The following is an 11,097-nucleotide window of genomic DNA, read 5'->3' on the forward strand; positions in this document are numbered from 1 at the left end:
GCCTCAGAGTATGAATTTGGAAATGTAAAACGAAATTTACTTGAGACACTAAGTTACGAAGCAAGGGTCGGCTTCACCACGCAAATGAGCGTAGAGGTTTGTTTTACACGTGGACAAAGGCTAATTTTTAAATGCTTGTAGTTCGATAGAATGTTTTTTGTCAATAGTATTTATTTTTCGACTATGTAAATCGGCTTGTTCCTGCATGTATCAAAGATAGATGGTCCAGTTTCTTTTCTTTTATAGCCTGCTTTTATTTTGTTTTTTATTTTGTTTTTGATTGTATAGGATTTTCTAATCATACTTATATAGAAAATGGGAGATTACAGCTGTCTAATAGTGTCAAAACAAGATTGAAAAAAAACATAAAAATGTGCGTAACTATGTAAATAAACATGTACATAACAGAATACCTGCAATAAATTAAAAAAAAAATTAAATCATCCTGCTAAACTGTGTTCCTTTTTACCCCAGATATGTTTTTTCCCCCAAATTTAAAGGGTCTCATTGTCACGCAGCATTTAAATTCATATACAAAGACGCCAACAATGAGTTCAGTTCATTATATAAATACAGGATTTATATTTTCTAGTTTTATGTTGTTGTTTTTTTTTTGTTTTTGTTTTTTTTTTTTTTTAAAGGTAAGTCAACTTTTCCTGCACTGTAAACACGTGGCGCTCGTTTTAGTGTCTCGTTGAGAAGTGCTGGCAATGCGCTTCTGCACAGACACGTGCAGTAAATGTTTATGCTAACCTAAACCGAGAATGGAAGCCGACGCACGTAGCTCCCGCGTTTTAATAGTGCACCGTGTGAAGCGTTTTTCAAAAATGGACTGATCCAATTCCAGTCAGAGTGTCGTGTACACACTGGCATTCCTTTAATGATAAATTCTTATTTGATTTGTTTACCAGGGGTTTGGAGGCTAGAGGCTGGAGGCAAGCCATTTATGGATTTATTATTTTTCTGCATTACTCAGTAGATGTTCAGTGAAATTGGCTGCACAAAGACAACTGGTTGCGGCATGAGCCAATGGAAAGCAGACTGAAGCTGTATTCGTTTCAGACCTGCGTCCATTCTCTGCTGACGAGACGACTGCACAGCTGAACTGGGGTTGACTTTCCGTGCGTCGCATGCTGTATATTTAAAATTACTACAACAAAGACAAAAAATTGCTGTTAAGAGAGTGTGTGGATCAAATCGCCACATACACAAAACCACTTTATACAAACTCAGTACATCAACGTTTGAGAAAAAGAATTACAGGGAGGAAAGGGGAGGGTGATCATTTCGGACAACTCACAGATTGAAATGGGCCAAAATAAAAGAATAGTTAGTTATTGTTGGCCTCCACTCAGGACTAGACCCAGACTGAACCAGACTCACCTCACCGTCTCTCTTGTCATAGATTTTCTATACACGTTAGGATGGAAATTACACCTTTATTGTATTTACTAGTGCATGGATTCTGTTGACTTGATACCAGTGAAGGACATGAGTTCACATCAGTTAAATGCATCTGCTGTAAACAACAAATGACACTTTGTTTCCAGCACCCATTCATCCATCAGATAATCCGAGGGATTAAATGTCTGCAGTCTGGACATCCTCTATACCATGTATTCCTCGAGAGCTACTTCCCCACCCCCCCTCAATAAATCCCTTACACATGTCTCTATTAATCCTTTGTGGAGTAATTCACAGTAAATCATACTGTATTGCAGCAGTACTGAGTTGAGATTTTGAAGTATGATGCATTTCTGCGAATGAAAAATCCCCTGTGGTCCGAAAGCGCCAGTGGCAGGTCATAACTAAAACAGCGAGGAACGTGACTGACAAGTAGCGACTGATGTGACACAACTGGGGGATGCTAGGAGAACAGTGAAGACATGTTTGGACCATAAACAGCCCTTACATTTTTTTCTCTTTGTTAAATTTTTCTATTGTTTCCCTCTTGTTGTTTGCTTGCTATAGTAAATATAGGTAAAAAAAAATGTGTTCCTGGAAGTCATAGGGTGCAACAATACTATTAGTTAATTATACACTGATCAGCCACAACATTAAAACCACTGACCACTGAGAAACTTTTGTATCTGGCATTCATTGATGAGGATGTTACTTAGACATGTACCACCCACCTAGACCAGAGCAGGCACCCCCACCCCATAGCAATGACACTCCTTGATGGCAGCAGCCATCCCCAGCAGGATGCAGCCTGACACAGGCACACACACAAAAATGGTTTAGGAATAACTAAAAAAACAAAACAAAAAAAACATGAAGAACAGCACAAGGTGTTGACCTGGCCTCCAAATTCACTAGATCCCAAACTGATCAAGTATCTGTGGGATGAACTGGAACAAGCCTGATCCACAGAGGCCCCTCCCCTCAACCCATAGGACTCAAAGGTCCCCCACTAACAACAATCTGCTTCCAGACACCACAGGACACCCTCAGAAGGCCCATGTCCATTCTCTAATGAGAATGAGACCTACACAATATTAGGCAAGTGGTCATAATGTTATGCCTGATGTAACTTAGCTGAACTAAATGGAATGTGGTTATTTTTAGTTTTTAACAATTTGCTTTTCCTGCAAAGACAAACTTCATCTAGTACAAATTGACATTTTTATCAGAAGAAATTTGGACAGTTAAAAAAAATAAATAAATAAAAAAATGGTGTCTGAAGTTTAGGTTAAATGCTTAAATTAATTTAAATACTGGCTCACTGTCTGAATTATAGAACAGAGTCATCATTAATTGAAACCCTGTGCTTCTCCTTCAATGACAAGTCAAATTATCTCCCATTCAAACTTAGCCATCGATGTTTTACCCAAAAATTAAAAGCTAAACTGCCTGCTTTAAGAGAAGACAAAACCTGAGAAAGTGAATATAAACAAATGGAAGAGGGTCACATATGAAATATGAAGGAAATTAGAAAATGTCAAACTTGTGTCAACACTGTCCCACTTTACCCTCCCTGCCTCATTGTTTCTCAGTCCTATTTGTCTTTTTTACTGTCTCTACCCATCGTTATGCCTCTTCATCTCCTTTACTCCCTGCTCCCAATCCCTCCAACTTACCCCTCTGCTCTCTCTCCACCACCCCATGGCCAAACACACTGACCTAGACTCCCTGCCTCCTTTGATGTGAGTGATGTGACCCCTGCTCTCCAGATGCCCCTACACCGCCGGTCTTATCCTCTCCGAGAGCCGGCACAGCCCACAGAGAGGGCCAGTCATTAACCCCGCACAACCCAGGCCTCCCTTAGACTGCTTATACACATGATGTATCACAACACCCACCCCCATACATCCCCGCAGATTCACCCAAACATGCATGTGTGGGCGAGGACCGATGATGCAAGAGGCTCTTTAAACATTTAAAGAACAGGTCAGCTTTTCAAAGGGAGGAGCTGGAACCTTTGGCCACCGCTTCAGTTATCATGGTCAGTGGTTGAAAGTCTGGTGATACGTCAGTAGGAAAATAAATGAATGTCTAATGAAGGGATAGGCTGGATAATGAATGAATCGTCACGCTGGCACATCACTGGTTTATTTAGATTATGAGTGTATATCTTTGCCATACCAGTACTGATAGGGTTGGATAGGACGAAAAGAAACAATGCTTTTATCTACTAACTCATAGAATATGATGAAATGAAGGAAAAATGTGTGTATAGGGAGACTTGTTTATTCTAATACCGTCACACTAAAATTAGTACGCCGAACAGCACTGAATTCCTATTCAAGCATCTCACAGTTGACCCTACATCATTTTGTTACTTCTGCGGAGAGAAAATTAAAACAAGTCATCTCAGAGTAATGATGAGTCATGGCCTAAGTCAACCTTAAATGTTAAACCTAAACAAATCACAGTCTGGGTGCCCCGCATGACAAAGGAGAAGAGTGCAAGAACAAGAGCATTCCTAGGAGGAGAAAAACGAGGGGAGGGATTACTTTATTAAGATGTAGTGAAACACAGATCACCACAGATGGATGAGCGCCTCGTACAAAGAGGGTTTTCAGAGAATCAAATCCATCTCGTGCAGGAGTAACAAATATGTGTTTAAAACTGTTGCAACTTTATGTCTTTCATTAAAAAACTGGAAGCTCCCTTGTGAGTCTAGCTTTTGAGTCTGGCTCAAAAGACAAAGAGAGGAGGGGACAAAGAAACAAGTCCTCCTAACAGCCACAGGCAATAAAGGCGAGCTAGTCTGGGCTTCAATCGACAGAGCATCTGGGCCATCCACATAAGGAGGCAAATGCTAATATTGTTCTTGCCGGCAGATAAAATAAAGTCTAGCACACTTTTCCTGGCACGTTCCCAGGACAGATGTTTATACCTGACCCGAGGCTTGTGGTGGGATAGTAGCGGTGGTCAGTGTGGAATTAGCAGAGCCTTCCATCAGATAACACGTTTTCTGGTTCATGTAAAGATGTCCAGCGTATCAACGAAGACATGCATCACCGCGCTGTGAAATTTGCATCCGTGCGCAACGGCAGTTTTTTCGCCTCCGCAGCCGGCCCAGACAGGTCCTGGGACCTGAGCGCTGACATGGGAGAACAGACCCCTCCGTCTTCCAGCATTCGGTCTTTCAGCACCACTCCTGGCCACAATCCTGGGGAGACAGTGGGAGGAGGATGGGAAGGGCGAGGAACGTCCTCCGAGGGAGGCAGACAGGGATGGTGCGGTGTTGAAAGGGTGAGAACCAGAGAGTGTCTAAGGTCCAAAGAGCAGCGCGAAAGCTGTTAAGCTTTGCACAAGCAGCCGGGGGAAACTTTCATCTGGAATCACTGTCTGTAGGTTTTGCACATCAGTAAATAACCATCCACCTATATCTACTGTCCACCGACATAACTCAAAGAAAGAATAATAAGTCTTTCTTGTATGATAAAATGTCACATTATGGTGCATTATTTGCAGATTTAAAAAATAAACTGTTGCCCGTCGTGTTGCCCTTCCAATCTACTTCAGGTATCCCACAGGGATCAATAACAAACTCCCTGTTATTTACATTAATAAGCTGCATTGATACAACTAACAAGTATGAAGTGTCTTGACGGCATATTTACTGAACTCCTTCAATAGTTAAAATCTAAGTTTAATTCTAATACTGGAATACAATTGTTTGTTTGTTTTCGTTTGAGAGCTGAAAATGCACGCTCTTAAACTACTTGCGTTTTTTTATTAAGATTCTGTTCAATTCAATACATCACATAACTAATACATACAGTAGATATACTATAAAAAAATATGATTTTAATGTATACAGAGTGATCTGGACCTTGTGGAGCTTTATGTCAACATAACTAAATAAACTGGCAATGTTTTGAGACCAATAAATTAGAAAACTGACTGATATGAAGACTGAAGAGAAAGGGAGGGAAGATCCTGGATGCAGTTTTGTCTGGCAAGAGACAGATTGTTTTGGGAAAAATATCGAGAAACCCTGTGTGAAACCGGGCCAAATCAATTTATAGTAACTGAATGAGGTTTTTCCATGACAGGTAATTTATGACTTTGCAACTTTTCTTATCCCAAAAGCCGGTTCACTTGAGTGAATTCTTATGCTGTACCAACCATGCGATTCCGGTTAGTACAAAGGACACGCTTCTATTCATCAAGCGCACAATGACATCTTGGTTGAGACTCTTTTTAATCATGGCTCGCATTAATCAGGATTCGATTTTAACGTTACGTTTTCATCAAACGAAAGAGGGTCACTACCACGCAATGACAGGGAATTTTTAACTAAAAAGGCCGCTCTACACGGAAGATAACAACAAAGACTGAGTGAAACTATAGCATTTGCTCAGTAAAACTATCATATCAGATTTGAATGAATGGTTAACATTGCAGAAGTCCCATCTATCATTGTCACTGGGAGACTCGGCAGGGTAGACCATAAGTGTTTCAATGTCAAAGCTGGGCCCAGCTGGAAAATGGCCTCCAGCTGCCTCATCATTAAAGCTGATAAGGCTCCGGGGCCAGGCTCCCTTCATTCCTCTCTCAGTCTGTGGGAATTACAGGTACAGACTCTAGGTACCAGCGAGTAGAAAATAGTTTCCCCCCCCCCCCCCCCCCCCTCATCCACCTGGGTAGTATTCTCAACATATGGAAGACATTTAGACTTGTGTCAGTCTTTGAGATCATGAGCATGCTGGTTTGTTTCAGTTTAAACATCTTTATCAACTTTGTCCTGGGAAGATCTCTATAGTGTGCAGCTGCAGGTTGCAGAACTAATAGAGAGGCACAAAATATGAATAAGAGTTGTCTCCTGACAGCATCGCTATATACATTTCTTGTATAGCACTACTTTTTAAACGTTGTATTCTGGTCTGTCACCACTGAAGTCTCATTTTCCAGGCCTGGTCATCAGTGTATTCAATAAGGTGAAGTGTTCAGAAGGGCAAGTAATGTGAAGAGTTAGATAACACTTTGAAGAAAGGGTCAGACAAGAGAAAACTCCCTGTAGTAGAAAAAAGTTATAAAGGCAAACTATCCATTGCTCCAGTTTGGCAGGTACACAGTTTCATTATTATCATAGGATTGTTATTAGAGATCCACACCCAGTGCCACTTTATGGCAACATACTACACTATACTCATAGAATCCAGGGGTATTGTAATATAATCAATGTTGGCTGCGCGGGGAGACGGCAACCATATGTGATGGTGATGAACCTGCAACCAGTTCAATGAAGGCAACCTCAGCTGGAGTTGTAAAAAGATGCTTCAGGGAAAAAACAAATGTAAAAACCTGACTACATTGCAACTAAACATTGCCTCTTGACTTCACTTTTGGATATCTGTGAATGTTGTTGCTGGTTTACAACCTGTCTGGTTGCCGTACTGCTTGTGTTTCTTGCCCCATCATCAGCAATTACTTTTCCACCTTTCACCATTGAGATCATGGTCAAACAAGGTTGCGTGAACACTGATCACACCTAATCCAATAGCAGCAGGACACACAGGGCATAAATAATCTGGTCATACAAAGTTGTCGATTGAGCAGCGCCACGACAAGAGTGTACCACACCCTCGTACAAAAACCCCGCCACATGCTATGCGCCAGCTAAGGGATACCCTGCGACTACTGCCATTCATCTATAGGAATACTCAGCAGGGAGCTCTGTAACGGCTGAGGGATCAATACCGTGCCTTCAGAGTAAGTAAGCCCAAGGGTAGTGAGGCTACAACCTTGAATGACCCCTCCAGTGTCTTCAGAGACAGTGTGCCAGCACAGCAGGTCAATACGTCTAGAAGCAGCAGTATGGGGCCATCACATTCAGAGACAGCATGCTGACTTATCAAGCGTGCCACAGCCTTGAGAATTTTTTTTAATACGAATCCTGTTGAATCTGTCAAGAAAATAAAAGTCTCAAGGATTTTGGTTGGCCACGTTCTAGGTTTAATTACATTCCATCAACCAGTCACTACTTTTTCTACACTTTGCATCTTGAAAACATGCTACAAGTAGTAGCATTGGCATGGGTCATAATAACTTAATTATATTGTGTTTCATACTGTTAACAGTGTTACTATTACAAGTTGAAAGGATTGGGTTTGTCTCTTGTGGGACTACAACAGTCACGCTCTGGAAACATAAATAGAGCCGACTTGAGCGGACAATATCAGAAATATCGTCTCTCTCTATTAACACCAGCTGAAAATCAATAAATGTTATTCCCCAGAGGAACTCTTAGCTGCTTGTGGCACGGTATTGATCTCTCTAAATGCAGGTGTCTGCATGTTACTCTTGGAGAGACACAGTGGCCCGTCTGTGTGCCAGTATACCCTCAACCCCCCCGCCCCCTTTGCCCTTTGCTTCCACTCCGTGTCTCTCTCCCACCAGCCGGGCAAAGGAGCCAGCGTAGCACCTCCACGGAGGCCGATGTGTGACTTGATGCCATCAATAAAACCACCATTTGAGATGGGCTTCCATCACGCCCCACACAGTTAGTCAGGCCCTCTGCGATGAATCACCTTGATAGAGGCAAGCCCTCGAGGAGGCAAACACTCAATATCTCACCAGTAGGTTTCCTTGGATCCATACTGGTTCATGTTTCTGCTTTTCTTCTGCTTTGTACCTTAAGTTTTAATGGTTCTGGGTTAGTCAGCATCAACACTGAACAAAAAAAAAAAGAAAAACACACATAGTGGGGGTAAAAAGTAGTAAAGTCTAAAGTGAGCAGTGAATGAATGTCAGGAAAAAGTTAAGGAGAGAGGATCAAAAGTGGAAAAAAAGGAATTCTGCTATGCTTTTGAGAAAGAAATATCTGAAAGCTGAGCTGATCATGGCTGCGCATTTGGTATGTGGTGAAGTTGATGGCTGTTGTAAGGCTGAGGGTAAAGGTGCATAGCAGGATAACGGAGGACGGGTGATTACCGAGCTTTTTGCGTCTGTGAATCAGCTGTTCTGTTTTTATCTTATCACTGGCAGGTTGTTTGGTTTTTGTAACAGCTTACTATCTACGCATGTGAAAAAGGTCACACTTCAGTAAATGAGTGTGTGTGTGTCTGCGCGTCTGTGTGTAAGAGAGCGAGACCGTCTGCGATATCATGCTGGTGGTCTTCTTCTTTCTCCCACTTGAATAACAAACCAACTTTTCAGCAAGACAGATCTCCAAAGAACCAGTTTCCCCAGAACGTCTGCAAGATCGGCCGTGAAGCTGCAACTCAAACCATCTTTTAATCCACGCTCTTCTCTGAGAGTTAAGTGGTCCGAGCCTCCGAAAAGATTCATATGGCATGTGACGTACATTTTTCTCTCTACGTAGCAGCGAGTGTAGACACAAATCAAGCTGGGAACAAACCCGTAGCCCTTTTTGCAGCCATTACTAAACTTTAAATTACATGTTGAAAGCATTGGTTAATGGTTAGCATATCACGCTAACACTTGACAGCTGACAGTAACAGTATGGAAGACACCCCATGGCCCCATATCTTAACAGAGCGCCCTATCAAGATGGATGGGTCTGAAAGGACAATAAATGGCTAAACTCACTGATAGGACAACAGACAGACCCCAGCCGTGATAAATTGGTCTTTAAATGCTGCGCACAAACATAACTGTAATCTTTAAGTGTCATTTAGATTACACTAGTCAGCCTTTGTAGTAAATGCATTAAAAGTGACGGGAAAAACACTAACTAATAAAGATTTTAGGAAGAAGTCGTAAAAATTATAGGCTGCGGATATAAAACCTGGAGATCTACGAAGTCCGTTACCGTCATTAAAGCCTAGCGGAAAGTATAGTGTTACAGAAATTCCCTGCTCTGTCTGTGAATACTCTTACTAGTGTAGTTTATACAATCTTTTTTTCCTGCTGTCTAAGATCCAGACTGTAGGTAACCTACTTCCACAGTGTTTGGAGCTCTCAGAGAGCGAACGGCTGCACCCGGCGTGAGTCCAGAACGTAGCGGAGATGGATGAGTGTGTGACAGCACTCTCCCTTTACTCACTCTATGGGAGGCTCACGCTGAGCCATGCAACGTGTGTGTGTGTGTATGTGCGTACTGGCAGTATAAACTCACCCAGAGGGACCCCAGGCCTCGGAGAGATAAAGACCTCTCCTAAAATGTAAACACTCTCTGAAGTGGTGAGCGGGGCAGCTGTAGTTGCGCACACACATTTAGAGAAATGCAATCCCAAGGTCAAGGTTAAGCGGTACACTCTTTCAAGACTCACTTTCCCTCTTGACCCGTCGTCTTGCCGTTGGATCTGCCCTTAGAGTTTGGGTGCTGAAACATGGGCCGCCTTGACAAGAGAAAAACACTGAGAATGTGCAGAGTGCTGGTGCTACAGAATGGTGATACTGCAAGCACTACAGTTTGACGTTAAATAAAAAGGGGTCTCACCGAGGCCCACTAGCACTTCTAGTGTAAAACATGAAATAAACAGGAAAGACAGAATTTGAGCTGTAACAGAAGGGGCAACAGAGCTGTTATAAGAAGGCCGCAGATGAAGCTGGTGATGCACTTTACATAAGTAATATTTCATCTGAGCTTTGAGAGAATAAAAATACTACACTACACAATAAACTGTAGATGGCAATCTGAGTGCTGATACTGAAAAATGCAGAAAAAAGCAACTACAGATTGGGCCCTTAAGCGCAAATGGAAACTTGAGCACACATAACTACAGTATAGCACTCAAAGACTGAGGGTAGTAGTTCATCTCAGCATCTAAGGTCATTTGGATTATTCCCACAGATGTATCCAACAGACTGCAGCAGTAATAGATATTATGCTCCTACTCCTATAAGCAATTCAGACAAGACAGTAATATATATTAGGTTTACTATGCAGACAATCAAATCTGTAATAATTTCACAAGGACATTTAGAGCACATGTCAACTTTCAAAGGAGTACCTGTGTATTTACCAGGGGTGGACGCATTAATTACGATTAATTATTTACCAAAAAATTTACGCGTTAAACAAATTAACGCATTTAATCGCAGTTTGCATTCGAAACAACGCGCCACTTTTGTCAGTGCACAATTTCCTGGTACACCGATTACATAGATGCACACGTCAGAGCTCAGCTAACAGCTACCAAAATGGAGGAATCGGATGAAAGCACGTTGCTAGGACTGATGGAATGCAAATTTTATATAAAAAAAAAAAAAAAAGCGGTGTTTTGTGCAAATTGTGCAAAAAAAAAAAAATAATAATAATTTGCATACCACCGAAGCACTTCAACCCTACGGTGCCATCTAAATGCAAAGCATGTTACGGTGAACACAGAAACCGCCGGAGCTGTTAGCGCTAGCAGTCCCGGTTCGAATACAGATAATACTGTTCTTAAAATGGCACTTTAACTTTAGGTCTGTTCAGTTTTGGCCAGGGATATTGTCTTTCTTTTTTTACTTTTTTGAATTGAAATGCAATTAAATGCATTTTTCCAGACATTAAAAGAGCATGTCTGTGTCTATTACTTGATTCAGTCGACCACTAAAATCCATTTAAATTGAAAAATGTTGATTTGGGGGCAAATATCATTGCGATTAAAATGTGATTAATCGAGATTAATTAATTACAAAGCCTCTAATTAATTAGATTAATTTTTTTAAATCGAGTCCCACCCCTAGTAT

This window comes from Chelon labrosus (assembly GCF_963514085.1).
Source record: "Chelon labrosus genome assembly, chromosome: 22".
NCBI lineage: Eukaryota > Metazoa > Chordata > Actinopteri > Mugiliformes > Mugilidae > Chelon > Chelon labrosus.